Raw genomic sequence first — 7,563 nt, forward strand, 5'->3', positions numbered from 1 at the left:
GTCTATAAGGAACTTAAACAAATTTACAAAAATACATATATAACCCCATTAAAAAGTGGGCAAAGATCACGAACAGACACTTCTTGAAAGAAGACATTGATGCAGTCAAGAAACATAATAAAACCTCAACATCACTGATCATTACAGAAATGCTAATCGAAACCACAATGAGATACTGCCTCATACCAATCAGAATGGTGATTATTAAAAAGTTAGAAACAAGAGATGCTGGTGACACTGTGGAGAAATAGGGGTGCTTTTACACTGTTGGTGGAAATGTAGATTAGTTCAACCATTATGGAAGACAATGTGGTGATTCCTCAAAGATCTAGAACCTGAAATACCATTTGACCCAGCAATGCCATTACTAGGTATATACCCAAAGGAATATAAAGCATATTATTATAAAGATACATACACGCATATGTTCATTGCAGCATGATGCACAATAGCAAAGACATGTAACCCCTTGTTTCTTGACTTTTTAAAATCAATACTCATCAGTGATAAACTGGATAAAGAAGATGTGGTACCTATACACCATGAAACAGTATGCAGCCAAAAAAGGAATGAGATCATGTCCTTTGCAGGAACATGGATAGAGTTGGAAGCCATTATCCTCAGCAAACTAATGCAGGAACAGAAAACCAAACACCACATGTCCTCACTTATACATGGAAATCAAACAATGAGAACACATGAACACAGGGAGGGGAACAACACACACTGGGGCCTGATGGGGGATGGGGTGGGAGAAGGGAGAGTATCAGGATAAATAGCTAATGCATGCTGGGATTAATACCTAGGTGATGGGTTGATAGGTACAGCAAATCACTATGATGCACATTTACCTGTAACAAACCTGCACATCCTGCACATATACCACAGAAATTAAAATAATTTTTTAAAAGTATTCCAGTAAGCTAGGAAATTAATTCAAAGAGAAGAAATGGAATATATAAATAAATGCATTTAAAGAAAAGAGGTATCTCGGCAAATAACTACAAAAATATATGTATTGATAAAAGCCTAGAAATAAAATCCCAAATAATACTTATAAGGAATTTGAGGAAGGAGAAGAGAACAAAACAGTGAAAGCTGAGTAAGTTCTTAATCTGTGTGGGATGAAGAGATTGTTAGTGATAAGCCTAAGACATTGATAGGAGAAAATGAGTGTATGGATGGATGTTAGTGAGTAGCAATAACTAGCAGAAAATATAAAAATAGAATATATTTTTCTCACCAGTAGAAAAAAGGACCAACCAAAAAATTACTGTTCCTTCCAATACATAACAGCAAAATAGAAAAGCAGGCATAGAAAATGAAAAATTAAGTAAGCATAGGAAATATACACACTCATGGTCACAAAAGTCATAAATAAGTCAATACATTTGTAATTATGATAGAATAAATTAAACTCAGTGATTAAAATAAGATTGTCAGACTTTATTTTTTAAAAGGATGCAGCATTGTTTACAGAAGCCAAAAAAGAGGGGTACATAGACGTTAAAAATGACTGCATAGTATTCCATGGTGTAAATGTACAATGTAGTGTTTGTGCCCAAAAAAAAGAACAAGATCGTGTCATTTGCAATAACATGGATGGAGCTGGAGGCCATTATACTAAGCAAATTAACACAGGAACAGAAAACCAAATGCTACATGTTCTCACTCATAAGTGGGAGTTAAACATTGAGTACACAAAGACATAAAGAAAGGAACAGTAGCCACCAGGACCACTTAAGGGTACAGGGTGGGAGGAGGGTAAAGACTGAAAAACTACCTTTTGGGTACTATGCTTATTACTTGGATGATGAATAATACGTACACCACCAAACCCCCACGGCATGCCATCTACCCATGTAACAAACCTGCACAACTACCCACTTAATGTAAATAAAAATTGAAAAGAAAAAAAAAAGAAGTTAAAAATGAAAAGACTTTTTAAAAGATACACAAGACAAATACGAAACAAACAAAATGCCAAAACACTTTAGTGGCAGTACTTACGATAAGAATACTAAAATAACTTAAAGTAAGTTTTCAAATGGTAAAAGGAAAAATATTATAAGAGGATATGGCAATCACAAACCTATGTGTCAACAACACAATTTTATATTCTATTATGCAACAATGGATAAAATTACAGAATAAAATATCTAAATCTAGAACACATTATAGTTGAAGATTTTAACCCCCCTCATGTCCAAAATGATAGATTAAGCAGATAAAAAATAAACATGAATAGAAATTTGAAGAATAACCTCACAAAAATAGAGAAAGTGATCCTTCTAGATCACTGAGGAAGTATTTTTTTAACAAACATATATTAAGTGACAAATGAAAATTCAGTTAATTCAAAATGATCATCATAAGACAGATTATGTATGTTCTTGGATCACTTTGCAAAAATAATTAGAAACAACAAAAACAAAAACATGGCTGGATTATTACATATGTGTGAAAATAAAAGTAATTATTTTGAGACAAACCATTGGATGAAAGGGCTATTATAAAGTGGTTGTTAAATACTTAGGAATGAATAATAGTGAAACTGATGTTTGATAAAGAATAATGAAGTAAATCTAAGACAAAATGAGATTGGAAATAATAAAAACAGAGAAAAAAAAATTTAAAGAAGACCAAAAAACAATGATGTTGATTTAAAAAGGGTTGTTTGTTTTTGAAAAGTCTAGTAACACAGACAAATTTCTGGAAAGCCCAATAAAAGATGCTAATGACCAATTTGTAGGAAAAATGGGAAAACAGCTACAGGTATGGAAGTAATAAAATAATAAAGCATTTATGAATAACTACATGACCATCATTTAGAAAACCTATATGCAAAGATTGAATTTCAGGAAAATAAAAGCAAAATGAAACAAACAGATATTTTAAAAGAGCAAGGTCTCAATGGTTTTACAGGTGTGTTACCACATTTTCAAGGAATAGATTTTTTATACTTTATATTTTGTGCAATTTGCATGGATAATGGCAAAAGAAAAGAAGTTGTCTAAATTGTCCAATGAGATTAATATTATATTGATAGAAAAACAGAAAGACAGCAAAAGAGACTTTTGTTTGCAACCTAAAAGGGACTAGGTTTACCCTCTCACCTGAGACAGTTTTTTTTAATTGAAATATTAGACATTAGACACATTAGACAACAAAAGACAATAGTCCCTGAGAAAATGTAAACAATGTAAGCTCCATGATTGCCCCAGATTATTGACTGCAGAGTTTCCAGAGAAAGCTCAAGAGATCAGCAGAGGCTCCCCATCAAGTCCTCAGTTGAATACAGCTCAGTGCATGCATGTGAGGAAATTAGCTAATGATGAGGATAAAACTATCCAAAGAAGCTGAGTTAACAATGCTTAAAGCTCCCATGAGGCTAAAACCAGTATGTATTCAAACCAGTCAGAGTGGAAAACCTTGTAATTTCACAGAGCATTTAAGTAGAGTATATGGAACAGTATTGTTTCAGCAGTGGGGTAAAATTAGCCTTAAAGGCCTTTCTAGTTCTGCCTAACAAAAGTTGAAAGCAAGTCTTGAAAGAAACAACTGTTTCTAAGTAACTTAACTGCATTCTAGAACAAAGTTCAAATATTTATAGAAGAACAGATAAAACTTTCAGCATCCCATATAGTAAAATTCTCAATATATAGCATCACATAAAAAATTACCAAGCACACAAAGAAATAAGTAAAGATTAGCCATCATATAGAGTAATATTCATCAATGGAAACTGATCCAGAAATGACACAGAACTACAAATTTAGTAAACAAAAATAGTAAAGCATGTAACTATATTCTATATGCTTGGGAATACAGAACAAAGATTGAGCATGCTATGTAGAGACATAGAGAGTTTTTTAAAAATACATAACTTAAAATTTTAGAGATAAAAATATGACTGTAATGAAAATACACTGGGTGAAATTAACTGTATCTTAGATACTAAAGAAGAAAAGATTAGTGAACTTGAAAACTTAGCATTAGAAATTGTCTGAAATGAAGCATAGAGAGAAAAAAAGATTGAAACAAAAGTGGCCAGAGCATTAATGGGCAACCTAATATACATGTAATTTAAGGAGAGTGAAATATTTGAAGAAACAATAGCTGGAAATTTTCAAAATTTAGTGAAAGAAAAACACAGATCTAAGAAGCTCAGCATAATTTATAATCCTTTGGGTATATACCCAGTAATGGGATGGCTGGGTCATATGGTACATCTAGTTCTAGATCCTTGAGGAATCGCCATACTGTTTTCCATAATGGTTGAACTAGTTTACAATCCCACCAACAGTGTAAAAGTGTTCCTATTTCTCCACATCCTCTCCAGCACCTGTTGTTTCCTGACTTTTGAATGATCGCCATTCTAACTGGTGTGAGATGGTATCTCATTGTGGTTTTGATTTGCATTTCTCTGATGGCCAGTGATGATGAGCATTTTTTCATGTGTCTGTTGGCTGTATGAATGTCTTCTTTTGAGAAATGTCTGTTCATATCCTTTGCCCACTTTTTGATGGGGTTGTTTGTTTTTTTCTTGTAAATTTGTTTGAGTTCTTTGTAGGTTCTGGATATTAGCCCTTTGTCAGATGAGTAGATTGCAAAAATTTTCTCCCATTCTGTAGGTTGACTGCTCACTCTGATGGTAGTTTCTTTTGCTGTGCAGAAGCTCTTTAGTTTGATGAGATCCCATTTGTCAATTTTGGCTTTTGCTGCCGTTGCTTTTGGTGTTTTAGACATGAAGTCTTTGCCCATGCCACAAGTATACATATGTAGCAAACCTGCACGTTGTGCACATGTACCCTACAACTTGAAGTTTAATAATAATAAATAAATTTAAAAAAAAAAAAAAAAAAAAAAGAAGCTCAGCAAATCTCAAACAAGAAGAAGCATAAAGAAAAGTACACTGCAAGACATCATAGGCACAGTACTTAAAACCATTGATGAGAAATTCTTGAAAGCAGAATTATTGTAATAAAAGTTGTATTATGTACAGATAAAAATAATAGCCAACTTCTCATTGGAAATAATGCAAGCCAGAAAATAGTGGAGCAACATTGCTGAAGTGCTAAAAGGGAAAAGAAATGCTGACTCAGAATTCTATACCAAGTGAAAATTATTTTCAATAGTAAAGGTGAAATAAAAATGTTTTTAAAATATACAAAAGCTAACTAAATTCATTGTGAACAAACTTGCACTACAAGGCAGAAGGAAAATGATATTGGTAAAGTGTACATTGCTCGGGTGACAGATGCACCAAAATCTCAGAAATTACCACTAAAGAATATATCCATGTAGCCAAAAACCACCTGTCCCCCCAAACTATTGAAATTCTAGAAAGATGGAAGTATGGGTCTACACAAAAGAATGAAGAACGCTAGAAAAAGTAAAACTGTGAGCAAAAATAAAAGACTACTTTCCTTATTTTTAAAATCTCTTGAAAAGACAATTGTTTAAAACAAAAATAAAAAACAGCTTTTAATATGCATAAAATGTATTACAATAATAGTACAATGGCCAGGAGGGAGACGTGAGAAGCTGCTATAATGAGGTTGTTATGTCTAATGGACTAAATATTACTTGAAGGTAGACTATGATAGGTTAAAGAGGTATACCATAAGTCCTAACACTATCTAAAAATTAAAAATTAAAAATAAAAGGGGTATTGCCAACAAGACAACAAAGGAGGTAAAATGGAGCCATAAAGTATATTTACTTAGTCCAAATAAAGATAAAGAGGAAAAATGGAACAAAGAACAGATAGGGAAAAAAAACTGAATAAATAGCAAAATGGTAGATTTAAGCCCAACTATAGCAATAATAACACTAAATATAAATGACCTAAACACCCCAAAGAAAAGACAAATTATCAAATTGGAAAAAAATGAAGACCCATGTCATGCAGGCACAAAGTCTTATGTATAATTATCTAAACCTAGACCCTAAATAAATACACACAAAATTATGAAATAATGTTGTATGGATTTCAGGAATACAATTACCTCGTAAATTTTTAAAAGATTGCATTTTGGTATTACTTTAGAAGTGTATCAAGATATTTTTAACATTTTGCAAAATAACATTATCAACATCAACACTTCTCACAGCATTTGAGACATATTTCAACCTACCTAATGTGTCTGCATTTGTAGCTATTGATTTGCAACAATTCTCCAAACAGGTACAAACCTCTATAAATGGGTTTTTGGGGTTTTTTTTGGATAACTAATGACCAGTCATTTACATATTGAAAACACACTACTTTATTAAGAAACCAGGGTGGCAGTTAAAGAAAAATTTAAAAAATAAATAGAAAACATGCCATTTTATTACCAATTACTTCCTTTCTATTTATTTTTCTTTATTACATTTATGATATAGACTTTTAAACATTATATGTATTGGTGGTTTACATTATATATGAGTTCTATTTCAGGACAACAAAAGCAGCATTCAAGCTCAACCATATCAAGGAGACATTCAAAACGTTTCCATAATCAATGTTATTCCATTTATTAGACCTGGAAACCACTGGCATTGACCAGCTTTCAAAAATCACAGTTGAGACACCTGAAGCCAAAAGAGAGAAAAACCAACTTATCTGAAGTCACACAATTAAATTCATACTCCCAGTGATGATATATACTGCATTTTTCAGGACAGTCTTAAATTTAATATTATGTCTCATTGTTCCTACAAATCACTGAACTATCTTTATTACAATTTCTAGATTACTTATTATAATGTGAAGAAAGACTGAAAAATCAGGACACTAGTTCTTTAAAATGTCATTGATAATGTCTCAAGCAGGAATTAAAACCAACAAAATTAAACACAATAAGGTACAATAGGAGGAGAGATACTCTTCTTTGTCAGCATTAAGATAATCTTGATGGAGTTCCCAGTTTGCCAGCAGCAGCAATCAACACTGTGCCCCCAATATGGTACCACGACCCACCCAGGTGGCAGCTTGGGTACACTGGACCTCTGCTATCAAGAAGGAATTCTCGTTGAAATAGACACTTATTCTGGACTTGGATATGCTTTGCTGCTCACCACCCTTCTGCCAACACCCCTATGCTAGAACTTACTAAATGTCTATTCATTTTCAATATATCCACAACATTGCTTCTGACCAAGAAACTAATTTACAGTAGGTGTAAGAATTTATTGATCTTATCATGTATCTCATCTCCAGAAGTGACTGAGCTTGTAAAACAGTGAATTCCCCTGTCGAAGAAAGATTTGAATCCCCATCTTGGAGACAATTCCTTCCAGGGATGAGGGGCTGTCCTAAAGTGTGTGGAATATTCTCTGGGCAGAAATCAATATATGGTGCTTTCCCTCATAGTAGATTCAGGTTTGGAAACTGAAAGGTGAACTCAGGAGGGCACCTTTTGTTACTCTCCTATGGCACTGATCTATGTCGGTGTAGTATGTTTTCCGCCATAGGGAAAAATACTGCCACTATAAGACAGAGCAAGTAGTTCCACCAAATTCAAAGCTTGTGCTCTTCCAGTGTCTAGGACCTTTTTGCTTTCTCTTTATTTGGGG

Source organism: Chlorocebus sabaeus, chromosome 18, assembly GCF_047675955.1.
Source record: "Chlorocebus sabaeus isolate Y175 chromosome 18, mChlSab1.0.hap1, whole genome shotgun sequence".
Classification (NCBI taxonomy): domain Eukaryota; kingdom Metazoa; phylum Chordata; class Mammalia; order Primates; family Cercopithecidae; genus Chlorocebus; species Chlorocebus sabaeus.